The sequence below is a fragment of the Primulina eburnea genome, chromosome 12, assembly GCF_022965805.1.
Source record: "Primulina eburnea isolate SZY01 chromosome 12, ASM2296580v1, whole genome shotgun sequence".
Classification (NCBI taxonomy): domain Eukaryota; kingdom Viridiplantae; phylum Streptophyta; class Magnoliopsida; order Lamiales; family Gesneriaceae; genus Primulina; species Primulina eburnea.
The window spans coordinates 17,104,886-17,118,725 of NC_133112.1; the positions used below are offsets into that span (position 1 = coordinate 17,104,886).

At 35.8% G+C, this 13,840-nt stretch overlaps 1 protein-coding gene across 3 annotated transcripts in view; it reads right to left on the bottom strand.

Moving 5' to 3' along the window:
- The window catches only part of LOC140807681 (MAP3K epsilon protein kinase 1-like), a 41,459-nt gene that overhangs the window by 10,540 nt on the left and 17,079 nt on the right, over window positions 1-13,840 (bottom strand). The gene's annotated exons all lie outside the window — the stretch shown is intronic.

The following is a 13,840-nucleotide window of genomic DNA, read 5'->3' on the forward strand; positions in this document are numbered from 1 at the left end:
AATAGTAAATAATAAAGAAAATTTTGTTACTTCATTAAAAAATGAAATTATTTTTAAAAATATTAAAGAAAAAATAAATTATGAAAAAATTCAAGAAAAAATAAAAATTATTTCTGAAACTATATCTAAAGAGATATGTGCAGATGTTCCTAATGCTTTTTGGAATAGGAAAAAACATCAAGTTAGTCTTCCTTATACAGATGATTTTAATGAGGATAAAATTCCTACAAAAGCAATGCCTATTGCTATGGGGCCTAGACTTTTAAATTATTGCAAAGAAGAAATTGATAATCTTCTTAAAAAAGATTTAATTAGACCAAGTAATAGCCCTTGGAGTTGTCCAGCTTTCTATGTGGAAAATGCAGCTGAAATAGAAAGAGGAGCTCCTAGATTTGTTATTGATAATAAACCGCTTAATAAAGCATTAAAATGGATAAAACATCCATTACCAAATAAAAGAGATCTATTAATTAGATGAAAAATATTTTTTTCATTCGATTTAAAATCAGAATTTTATCAAATTCTTCTAAAAGAAGAAAATAAATATAAAACTGCTTTTACTGTACCATTTGGACATTACGAATGGAATGTAATGCCATTTGGATTAAAAATGCTCCAATGGAATTTCAAATATAATGAATGAAATTTATAATTCATATATAGATTATATCATAGTTTACATTCATGATGTACTTATTTATTCTGATAATATAGATCACCATTTTAAACATCTTAATATATTTATTCAAGTTACTAAAAGAGCTGGGTTAGCAGTAAATCAGAAAAAGTTAAAAAAAAATTCAATACATTGAAAATGGAATAATGATTCCTATATAAAGAGCAATTGTTTTTGCTTATAAATTTCCTGATAAAATCACTGATATAAATAAATTACAAAGATTTCTTGGAAATCTTAATTATATAGGAAATTTTTATAAAGATCTCGCTCAAGACTGTAAATTATTATTTCAAAGGTTGAAGAAAAATCCTCAACCATGGACTAATAGTCATACTTTAGCAATACAAAAAATAAAAGAAAACGTTAAAGAACTCCCTTGTCTATCTATTGCTAATCCTGAAGCATTTAAAATAATTGAAACAGGCGCCTCTGATATTGGATATGGAGGAATCTTGAACATAAAATAGATAATACATCTAAAGAAATTCTTGTCAGATACACTTCTGGAACTTGGAATACTACACAGAAAAATTATTCAACAATAAAGAGAGAAATTTCTTTCCATTGTCAAAAAACCCTATGAATAAGCCACCCTTTAAAAGAGGTGCAATTGTTTCTCAGCCTAATATGGCAGATACAGAGGAAGAAAAATTTGACCCTATTAAAGAATTCGCAGACGATTCTACTGCATATGAAATTCATTATTATAATAATGCAATATTTGCATTAAAAGGATCAAAAGAAGAATAAAAATATCCTTACTTAATTTCAGAATGTCTTAATTGTTGTCCTGTTGACAAAGACCTAAAAGGTCTATCACCAATTCATATAGCTCAAAGCAATTTAATTAAAGATTTAGAACCCATATTAAGAAGAAAAACTAGAGATTACTTTGAAACAATCTTAGTATAAACCGGTTCAGTTGAAATACAACATATGGATCGCAATCGCAATTTCGAATTTTCTAAAATGATTATAAAGAAAATTATCCAGCTGCTCATTGGGGTTTACCTATTGGTCAAGCCAGACAATTGAACACTTTTCAGGCAATGCCAAATATGTTCAATTATCATGATTATATCATGGCTTGGGATACAACTCTTATCTATGAGAATTTCTCAACGCAAACATTCTTGGTGGATAAAATTTCCAATTAGATGATATTCATCAGTTTATACCTACTTGGTTTAAAACTTTCTACTTTTCATAGGGGGTAATGCCCTCTATTCCCAAGAAATGTTAAAAACATGTGAATTAAATTTCAAATACAATTTGACGGAATGACAGCCATGATCCAATTTGTCATAAATTATAATGTTTCCTGGATCATACGATGGGAATATGGACTCCAAGAAATGGTTAAAGAAAAGTTCAAAATCAAATTTGCCCCTACCATCTTAATCAGAAAATTTTAATAAACTGGTGGGGAAAAGAGGACGGAAAAGTCTATGATCGACATGGGGTAATTGCTCTTGGACCAGCCAGAGAGTCCATGTCGATCATAGACTTTTCCGTCCTCTTTTTTCGCCTATGACGGAACATGATAATCAAGAACAAGATGCACAGGACCCTTACGATAGGGATGATATTTTCGCATTATTAAATGCATAAGCCAGTGGAAGTATGAGCTGGATGTCACGACTAAAAGTCCATTGTAAAAGTTTGTAATATTGTTGTGAATTATTGAGTTTGTTTATTTCTTAAGTTGTACGTGTCATGTTAGTTGTTAAGAATATATTATTCCCTAGGATTTTGGTGTATGACAAAAACAAGTATTCAGCTGTGGTTCGTATATCAGATATGCAGCTGTTCAACTGCTCAACTAACTGATCAAAGCTCAAAGAAGTTTCAACCGCTCACTTCAGACCGTTATCAGAACCTGTCATATTAAAGACAACTAGTTATTACTCAAAGACATTCTCTGACCGGCTTAAATACTTTCAAGTATCACACCGTTTTTAAGTCAATAATCTCTTACATTAGTTCCAACTGATCTACATTTAATTATCTTTCCCAGAAAAAGGAAAACCAAGTATAGACCTAAAGTTCTGTCGTTCAAAACAGTTTCCTTAAAAGGAACTCCTCAAGAAAAGCGTTTTAGAACGATGCTGTGCAAAATGAACATTAAATGCGTTTATCAAAGATCATTTAATGCTCAACATATCGAAAGCAACACATCTGTACAGAGGATCAGGTTAACGTTGTTCAGTCCTTTCCGACCGTTAATGTAATAATGTATATTAACGATAGAGTTTGCAAGCAGATAGCACGAGATTCTCAGCTGCATTATTACAACTTGCTTGTTATTCAAAAAGATCTCAGAGCGCTCTTAAAAAGTTCACATATTCCATCGCTCAATCAGCTGGCACTCAAGAGAAATTTATCTGATCATCTAAGGATCATTTTCGTGCTACTAAATCAAAACCATATATTCATATCTTTAACCAATTGGTTATTTGATTCAGTTTTTGATATCTGGTGTACTGAGTGTTCTTAAATATTCAGAAGTGTAAAGTGATCACTAAGAGTTCCAATACAGGCAGTGTGATAATCCCTGATTGGACCGGGCTGTTGCAAGAAGTTTGTAAATCCAAAGTCTTTTAGTGGAATCCTTCCTAAGGAGAAAGAAAGGGTGACGTAGGAGTATTCATTCTCCGAACATCCATAATTTATCTGTCTAGTCTCTATTCATTGTTTTAGCCTGATATTGTGTTTTAAGTTGCATCAAAGATTGTGAACCATTTTCCACACTTAATAGTGGTTTACATTCTCAACCGTTTGAGAAGACAATTTCAACCACTTAAAAACGGATGAAATCACACTCTTACACAAGAAAATTTGAAAGAGTTCATTCACCCCCTCTAAACTCTTTTCCGACCGTAACAATTGGTATCAGAGCGGGGTTTCTCTCAAACACAAATATCTTTGAACACTTATGGCATCTCAATAAAATTCTTATGTTCTCTAAAGAAGATTATGATGATTGGAAGATTCGTATGCAGGCACATCTAGCAGCCCAAGATGATGATATGTGGTACATTATCACTGATGGGCCGATGAAAATCCTGAAAGTAAACACAGCTGCTGCTACCATCGAAGGTGCTCCTCGGATGGTAGAAAAGCACATACCCGAATGGACTGCTGAGGATAAGAAGAAAGCAAATCTGGATAACGTTGCAAAAGATATCCTCTACAAAACCTTGGACAAAAACATGTTCGCCAAGATCAAGACGTGCACTACTGCCAAGGAGATATGGGAAAAGCTTACTCAATTATGTGAAGGCAATGATCAAACGAAAGAAAACAAGTTGACGGTAGCTATTCAAAAGTTTGACAATGCAAAAATGAAGCTAGGAGAAACTCTAGCAGAATTCGACGAACGGTTCAGTGGCATCATCATCGAAGTCATTTCATTAGGAAAAGATTATTCTAACCGAGAAATTGCTCTAAAGTTTATGTGAGCTCTTCCCAGAGAATGGGACGTGAAGACTATTGCAATGCGAGAATCCAAAGATTTGAACAAACTGGAGCTTCACGATCTCTTTGCTGACCTTAAAGCATATGAGTTCGAGCTTGGTATACGAACTGAAGAAGATCCATCAACCTCTCAGCAGACGAAGGCACTGCCAGCTACTATGGTGACTCTTCCGGTCGAAGAGTCCTCAAGTAAGAAATCGGCCGAGCAATTAAGCAATGAAGCCATGTCTTTATTTGTTAAAAAATTCAATAAATTCATGTGTAAAAATCAATCACAGATGAATAAATCTCACTTCAACAAGGACCATACTGATGATGGTCAAACTTGTTTTAACTATGGAAAGAAAAGACACTTTATTGCAGAATGCAACAGGCCAAAGAAAGACGAAAAGAAGTCAAGTGATAGAAGACGATTTAAAGACAACAAAAGATTCATCAAAAAGAAGAATCAGCGAGTCCTAGTTGCAGAAGAAGATAAAGGCAAATGGGCTGATTGAGAATCAGAAAAATCTATTTCTGAAGAATCTTCAAGTGAAAGCGAAGATGAGAAAGTAGAGTGTCTCATGGCCAAAGAAGATCAAGAATTTACTGATGAAGTGGTATTTGATTTTAATTCTGATGAATTCACACGAGAAGATCTTGTCACCGCACTTCACGACATGGTAAATGAGTTTAAGAGGCTATCACAGCAGTTCAATGAAGCCACAACAGAAAAACAAAACTTGGAAAACAAGTTAACTGTCTCTAGCTGTTCGCAGCAGAAAGAGGTTAACGGTTTGAAAGTGAAGTTAAGTCTGCTAACGGCTGAGAACGATGATCTGCGAAGATTGTTCCATGCTACTTTGAAAGAAAACAAACGATTGATTAATACAATCAACACTTGGAACAAGTCCTCTGTTTCTCTTAACAAGATGCATGAAATGCAGAAACCAGCCGGAGACAGAACCGGAATAGGTTATAGCATTAATGAATGCAGTACTTCCGGAGTATCAACTCAACCGCTACTAGAGAAAGACAGTTTAAAACCAATTAAATTTGTCAGATCTAGCACGGTATATAAACATGATAAGACTGAAGATCAAGGCACTCAAAATGCAAATCCTGAAAATAACAGAAGGCGATGTGGCTTAGGATACGTCGAAATTGCGAATGCTAAAACCAACAGATCATGACTCAGACGCAGGCCTATTACAACAGCTTACAACGGTTCAAATTGGGCCAGCAGAAAGCCAGGTTCAAATGGAAATCATTCAAAAACTAGACCAAACCATTACCACAACAGCCAACCTGTTCAAAAGAGGTATCGATTGAGTGACAACGACAAACGGTTGAAACAGCATGCTGCACAAGCACTGCATACATCACTTGATTACCCACACAACAGCAACTATTTTAGGTCACATTAGGAAAAATCCTTCAGGATGATTCAAGTGTGGATAAGATTATCCACGGCAAAATTATTATTAAGGATGTACTTCTAGTAGAAAATCTTTGTTATAATCTGATAAGTATAAGCCAACTGTGCGACAGTGGTTATATCGTAGAATTTCAAAAACTCTTATGCACTGTGAGAACCACAACTGGTAATATCATTTTAACTGGACATAGAGAGCAAAATACATACAAAGTCAAATGGAATGATGATTGTCTTAGCGTACCTACTTGTTTTGTTGCCTTAAATGGAAATAAAAATTGGCTTTGGCATAAGCGTCTTAATGATCTCAATTTTAAATCCATTGCTACTATCAGTAGACTTAATCTTGTGTCTGGTTTGCGGCGTTTGCCTAACATTGATTTTGCCAAAGATAGAGTTTGCAATGCATGTCAATTAGGTAAACAGGTCCGTTCAACATTCAAAAATAGAGGAAGAAACTCATCAACTAGATGCTTGGAACTTCTTCATATGGACTTATTCGAACCAATACCGGTGATAAGCTTAAGGGGAAAGAAATATACTCTTGTCGTAATTGATGACTTCTCCAGATTTACATGGGTGATATTCTTGAGCTTCAAAGATCAAACCGCAGATCAACTAATCAAGTTGCTCAAAAGGCTTCAGAATGAGAAAAGCAAGGCAATTGACAGAATCAGGAGTGACAGAGGAACTGAATTTCTAAACCAATTCTTATCATCCTATCTTGAAGATCATGGCATAAAACATGAACTGTCAGCAGCAAGATCTCCACAACAGAATGGAGTAGCTGAAAGGAGAAAACGCACTCTGAAGGAGGCAGCTAGAACCATGCTAGCTGAATCTGGTATCTCACAAAGGTTCTGAGCTGAAGCCATCAACACAGCCTGTTACACTCAAAACAGGTCCATGATTAATAAAAATCATGAGAAGACTCCATATGAAATATGGACCGGTAAACAGCCTGATGTTAGGTACTTTCGCATATTCGGTTGTAAGTGTTTCATTCATATTAATGGTAAAACACATCTTACTGCATTTGATGTAAAAGTTGATAATGGTATATTCTTAGGCTATTCAGCAGTAAGCAAAGCATATAGAGCTTACAACCAAAGAACTCTCACTGTTGAAGAATCCATACATATTGTCTTTGATGAGTCATCTATATGTCATGACAATAGCAATAGCAGCATACATGATTTGATAAATAATTTTGATGCTACTAACCTTGAAGCAAGCAGTGAGGACGAGGTAGATCTAAGAAAAACATGTGGAAGCATATCAAAAGAAAATCCAACCGCTCAAGAACAAACTCAACAAGTGAACAAACCGGAAGACAACCAGCAACCGCAAAATGTACAAAATGAAGAAGGAGCTTTGGAACAAAAAGAAGAAATCATTCAACCAACCAAGCTAAATCCATATGAACCATGTCTCCAGTGGAGAAAGGATCATCCACTTGAGCTGGTCATCGGTAACCCTACTGCTACTCTTAGAACAAGAAATCAAATGATAAATGAATTTTTGCATGTTGCATTTGTCTCTCAGATAGAACCTAAGAAAATCGATGATGCACTACTTGACATAAATTGGATAGAAGCCATGCAGGAGGAACTTAATCAGTTTGAAAGGAGTAAAGTCTGGCATTTAGTTCATCAGCCAAATAACACTCATATAATTGGAACTAGATGGGTATTCAGAAACAAGATGGATGAAAGTGGTTTAATTATTAGAAACAAGGCTAGACTAGTAGCTCAGGGTTATAGACAAGAAGAAGGTATAGACTTTGACGAATCTTTTGCACATGTGGCCAGGCTAGAGGCCATTAGAATATTTTTAGCATTTGCAGCATTTAAGATTTCAAAGTATATCAAATGGATGTTAATCTGCTTTCTTGAATGGTTTGTTGAATGAGGAAGTTCATGGAGAACAACCACCTGGCTTTATCAATCACACATATGTTCTGGACATTCGAACAATCGAGGCTTCGAGCATTTCTGGGTTGCAGCTACAGTTACTCCGATACATTATTGAAAGAGTTCTTTGACTCTACCCACATGAAGAACGAAGAAATCATTTGTTCTGTTCAAAACAAAAACCTCACCTTCACACAGAAGATGTTTGCTGAATTGTTTAGCCTACCCACTGATGGCATCACTGACTTCTCTAAACTACCCATAGGAAATATCGATCTTTGGCGAAGAAATTTCTCACTCACAAAGTCTCCTATCTCTCACCCAACATGCCCAAAGCGCGATTTAACGCAGACATTGTGGCAAAAGGACTCTTTGCCAAGGCTGGGGCCTATGATATAATCACCTTGGAGAAATTCTTTGTAATGGCCACTATCTCATCTGAATTACGAGTAAACTGGTCTGATGTTCTCTTCAGAATTTTGGTGGCCATGATCAACAAAGAAAATCAATTGCAAGGTTTTGCGGTACAGATTTGCCATATGCTGATTGATGCTGGGGTACAACCGGTTGACATGATTGAAGTTGGCAAAACTAAGCTCTTCACCTGGGTATCAGTTAAAAAATTTATCAAAAAGAACCAGCCAACAGATGAAGTATTCGTCTCAATCAAGACAGAAGCCGGGGAAGAGTTTGTGAAACAAAAGAAATCATCAAAAATCGGTTCGACCGCCAAGGCAACTAAAAGGAAGCTGGTGCTAAAGACCAGCGCTCTGATGAAGAATCCACAGATAACGTTCCAGTTGCTCAGGTCTTTAAGAAAAAAAGAACCAACCAACAAGCTAAGATCAAGCTGGTCAAGCATCTGTCGGCACCATTGGTTCCTGCCCCAATTCCTGCAACTGCTATCACTAAACTGAAGGGAATTAAAATTGCAGAACCACAAATTCAGTCATCTTATTCTGGAATTCCAATCATTCTATCTTCAGATAAAGGTAAACAGCTATTGTACTCGCAAGCGAGCGTGTAAATGAAGCTGTTCAGAAAAAGATCAAGATGTTTGATACATGGGTTCAGTACCAGACGGCTGTAACTTTTGATTCACTACTTAAGTCTGGAAAAATAAAAACAGCCGCTAAACTTGAGCGGTCCATTTTGGATTGGGCAGAAACGGCTGATATTCAAACCGCCCTTCATCGACGAGACTTTCTGGAACTTCAAATGAAGGAAAGCACTCTCCAAATCATTTTTCAGCTGAAAAGGCAAAATTGTGCCATGGATGATTTTGCGGTAATATCTCAACTTGAGATGGAAGCTTTGGGACTTGCTATGAGAGTCGCTCAGATGCATAAAAATTTAAATCTTCCAACTACTACAGAACAGGGCAAGTTTGACTATGTGATGCAAACTGATGAAGAATTGAGTTTCGAACAGTTTCGAACCATCCCTTCCAAAAAGAGTTCTTCATCTAAGTCTCCCGGTTCAAAACCATCTTCACCAGTACTTTCAATGACAGCTCAACCGAGTAATGAAGAAACGAGTAATGAAGAAACGACTGTACCTCACTCGGAAAAACCCATGTCTGAAGACTTATTAAGCGCTGAATTACAGAGCCATTTGATTGACACCAATATTCCATCTAAGTCTTCAATTGTCTCTGTCATGGAAATGTCTACCCAGATGTCTTAGCCTGATGTTTCAGCTGCTTAAATTGTCTCTACTGATGAGGCAGAGAAGTTTTTATTCGATTTTGATCATGTTGTCAATTTTCAGGGTCAAACAGTTTATCCACCAAGCTCTCCCACCAAAAATAATTCAACAATTATTCAAGAACAATTGTTGACCTCTCCAAAAGAAGTACAGGACACCGAGCTGATCACAACTTCACTCCCTGATCAATCTCCTTCGACAAGTCCTTCTTCAACAAAACCTGATCAACAAATTGTTGCCAGCACTAAAACCTCAACTTTCACTGATGGTATTGATCAAATCATTGAGGACATCACTACTGGACTTCATGAGCCTGAACAATCAAATATTGCTGAGAAACGCTCTTCCTCTGAACAGATTCTTCTCAAAGACAAATCACTATCAGAAGAAGGTCAATTTGAAGAAGAAGAAGAAGAAAAAGATTTAGAAACAAATCGTCATCAACTACTTTTGACTAAGTTGAGCACTATGGATCAATCAATTTTGGCTCTCACTCAAAAGCAACTTGATTTTCAAGAAGACCTTCGATCAGTCAAGTTGGCTCTGACTCAAAAGCAACTTGATTTTCAAGAAGACCTTCGATCAGTCAAGTTGGCTCTCCAAAAAGATATCGCCACCATAGAAACGGGTTTCTCGATCAAGCAAGCTCAACACAACGCTAAGCATATTAACATGTGCCTTGGCCTATCGGAGCGAATGACCAGTCTTCAGACAAATTTAGAACAACGCCTCGATGCCCAAGGTGCTCAGCTTGCAGAAATCACAACTTTCCTCGTACATGGTGATGTCAAAAAGGGGGAAAAAAAGCGTCAACAGGCTATTCAAGCTGCTGAAATATCGGTCATGAAGGAATTCCACAAGTTAAAAGAAAAGGGAGATGAGGCAAAAAGCAGTGGATCAAAGTAAAAGCTAAGTTTTGTCATCACCAAAAAAGGGGGAAATTGTTAATTCCTTAGGATTTTGGTGTATGACAAAAACAAGTATTCAGGTGCGGTTCGTATATCAGATATGCAGCAGTTCAACCGCTTAGCTAACTGATCAAAGCTCAAAGCATTTTCAACCGCTCGCTTCAGACCGTTATCAGAACCAGTCATTAAAGACAACTAGTTATTACTCAAAGACATTCTCTGACAGGCTTAAATACTTTCACACCGCTTTGAAGTCAATAATCTCTTACATCAGTTCCAAGATTGATCTACATTTAATTATCTTTCCTAGAAAAAGAAGACCAAGTATACACCTAAAGTTCTGTTACTCAAAACAGTTTCCTTAAAAGGAACTCCTCAAGAAAAGCGTTTCAGAACGATGTTGTGCAAAAGGAACATTAAATGCGTTTATCAAAGATCATTTAATGCTCAACATATCGAAAGCAACACGTCTGTACAGAGGATCAGGTTAACGTTGTTCTGTCCTTTCCGACCGTTAATGTAATCGTGTATATTAACGGTAGAGTTTGCAAGCAGATAGTAAGAGATTCTCAGCTGCATTATTACAACTCGCTTGCTCTTCAAAAGATCTCAGAGCGCTCTTAAAAAGTTCACATATTTCATCGCTCAATCAGCACGCACTCAAGAGAAATTTATCTGATCATCTAAGGATCATTTTCGTGCTACTAAATCAAAACCATTTATTCATATCTTTAACCCTTTGGTTATTTGATTCAGTTTTTGATATCGGTGAACTGAGTGTTCTTCAATATCCAGAAGTGTAAAGTGATCACTAAGAGTTCCAATACAGACAGTGTGATAAGCCCTGATTGGACCGGGCTGTTGCAAGAAGTTTGTAAAGTTAAAGTCTTTTAGTGGAATCTTCCTAAAGAGGAAGAAGGGGTGACGTAGGAGTATTCATTCTCCGAACATCCATAACAAACCTATGTCACTTTACTTTTCGCAATCATTTATCTGTCTAGTCTCTATTCATTGTTTTAGCCTGATATTGTGTTTTAAGTTGCATCAAAGATTGTGAACCGTTTTCCGTACTTAATAGTGGTTCACATTCTTAACCGTTTGAGAAGACAATTTCAACCACTTAAAAACGGTTGAAATCACACTTTTGCACGAGAAAATTTGAAAGCCACCCCCCTCTATACTCTTTTCCGATCCTAACATTAGTAATAGTACTACAGTATATGATTGTACTTTTTTTCCTCTATTTAAGGAGTGGATTCCCTTTGTGATCCACAAACCGAAAATATTACTTTCTCTTTCTTAATACAAAGTCTAATATTTCGAAGAATTCTCTCTAGCTTTCCATTCTCATATTTCTGCAAGATCATGTAAGTATGTCTTATAATTATATTTATGATCCACCTTTCGATTATATCATGTCATTTGCAAATTATCTTTTAATATTAAAAAACAAAATTAAATTAATAAAAACTCAAATTGAGAGTCTTGAAAATCGATTAAAAGATCCAGAAATCTATCCTATTTACAAACAGTGGTTTATACATCCACATTTAGAAATATTTAAACTGACCTTCAAGGCATACGAGAAGCAGTGTTCACAACTCGCTGCTTAAAGCTGAAGATTTGAAGATTAATTTTTATTTTAAACCTTCATTAAGGTTGCTTGTTGTAAAAGCCTTGCCCTTTTGTAGTAGTAGTGGTATCAGAGCTACAAATCTTGAAGAAATACTTCAATAAAGTTTTATTCTTGTAATATATCATATTCTTTTATCTTATTAAAGAAGATAGTAGCTCTACCCAAGAGAAATCCTTAAATCGGGTTCCGTAAAGCTTGTAAAGCCAAAGGGTAAGGTAAGGGGTAAATCCTTGACAGTATCTACTTAATTCTTAAATGTATAAAATAATACGATCTTTTACCAAGAATAAATCTTCAAATAGTAAAACTAAGAATAAAGAAGTAATTATTTCTGAAGATTTCGAGAAACATATTCAAAACTGGAAATTACCAGTATCTTCTAATATGAAGATTTACAGATCTAATGGATTTAATTTTAAATCTGATTACATCATCAAAACTATTGAAGAAGCGATTCCTCTAAAAGGCGGATATGACTCATTTAGTTTATTATCTCAAAGACTTGTTAATATTCACAAGCAATCTTATAAATTTCAGTGTTCTAAATGGTGGTCGAGGCGGCCGCCTAGGCACCACGGCCTTCGACCGCACCGCCTATGCATGAGGCGGGTGTCGAGGCGGGTCGAGGGGTGTCGAGGGGGGTCGAGGCGACGAGTAAGCAGGTCGAGGCGGCGAACAGGCGGTCGAGGCGGGCGAGGCACTAGTCAACAATTTTAAAAACCTAGTCAACAATTTTTAAAACTTAGTCAACAATTTTAAAAACCAAGTCAAAGTCAACTAATTTTAAATATTAGGACTATTTAAAGGTCTTACTTGGAGAATGGTTGTGGAGGACTCGGGAGCGGATGAAGTGCTACATCCAAGGAGGAGTGCAAGGAACATCCCCATTAGAGAATTTAATGAAGATTTAGAAACATCGGAGGAGGAGAATGAAGAAAATGTTGATTGAGTCCGATGATGAGAGGATCATGGATGTAGTAGATAGTGCATATGTAGATGATTTGGAAGATTAGTTATGTTTAATCTACTACTTGGTCTAATGATGGATAATTGATTGAAACTTTGAAAATTTAAATTTAGTTTTTTGGTAAAAAAAATTATAGTACTTCGTTAGCATAATAACATTAATATGATGATGAATCTTTATTAATGATATTATATTTTGTGCTTAAACATTATTTAATTGCACATATTTTACATAAAAATGATTATATTGCATGATTATCTATAAAAAATTACTTTAAAAAATCCAACGCCTAGGCGGCCGAGGCGGTAGGCGGTGACCAACCGCCCCGCCACCGCCTCCCGCCATTTACAACCTTGATAAATTTATGCATCTAGGTATGATTCAAGTAGGTTTAAAACCTCTTACACGATTAGGTTTAAATACTTCTGCCTTGATTATTGTACGTGATCAAAGGCATAACAAATTTGAAGATCCTTTGTTAGGAATAATAGAGTCCTCATTATGTGAAGGTCCAATAAATTTTAGCCGTTTTCCCAATTTTCCGATATCTCTTTCTGATCCAAATATCATGAAAGCTCTCACCTTAAATATAAAAACTGAAGGCTTCGACATGATAGATGATACAGAAAATGTTGTTTTATTATACAAAATTTGTTATAAAGTTATGAAAATTCTACAATTTCTAATTTTAGAATTAATACTATTCAAATTAGTTCAAAAAGATGTGAGACTACACTCTTTATAACCGATATTAATAAAAGTAACATTATGATTCCCAAAACAATAAATTGGAATCAAGTTACTTCGCCAAAATTTTGGAAAATGGAGAATATTGCTCCTACTATTAAAGAAGAATCTAGAAAAATACATAAGCCTGCAAGCAGTTCAGATATTCCAGAAAAATGTAAGGCGCTCAATAGGTAAAAGAGGCCCTCCTCACGCAATTCATTTTAAACTTATTATTTTATTTTATACTCTTTGAACCAGCAATGACATCCTGAGTAATCGTGACCAACAGTCAGCTGCTGTTGGCTCGTTGGTAAGATGAGAGCTTCAAGCGTGATTTCTGGAGGTGCAGCCCCCACACAAGCATAAATGAGGGTGCCCAAGGCATGCCGTACTATTCATATATCAATGAC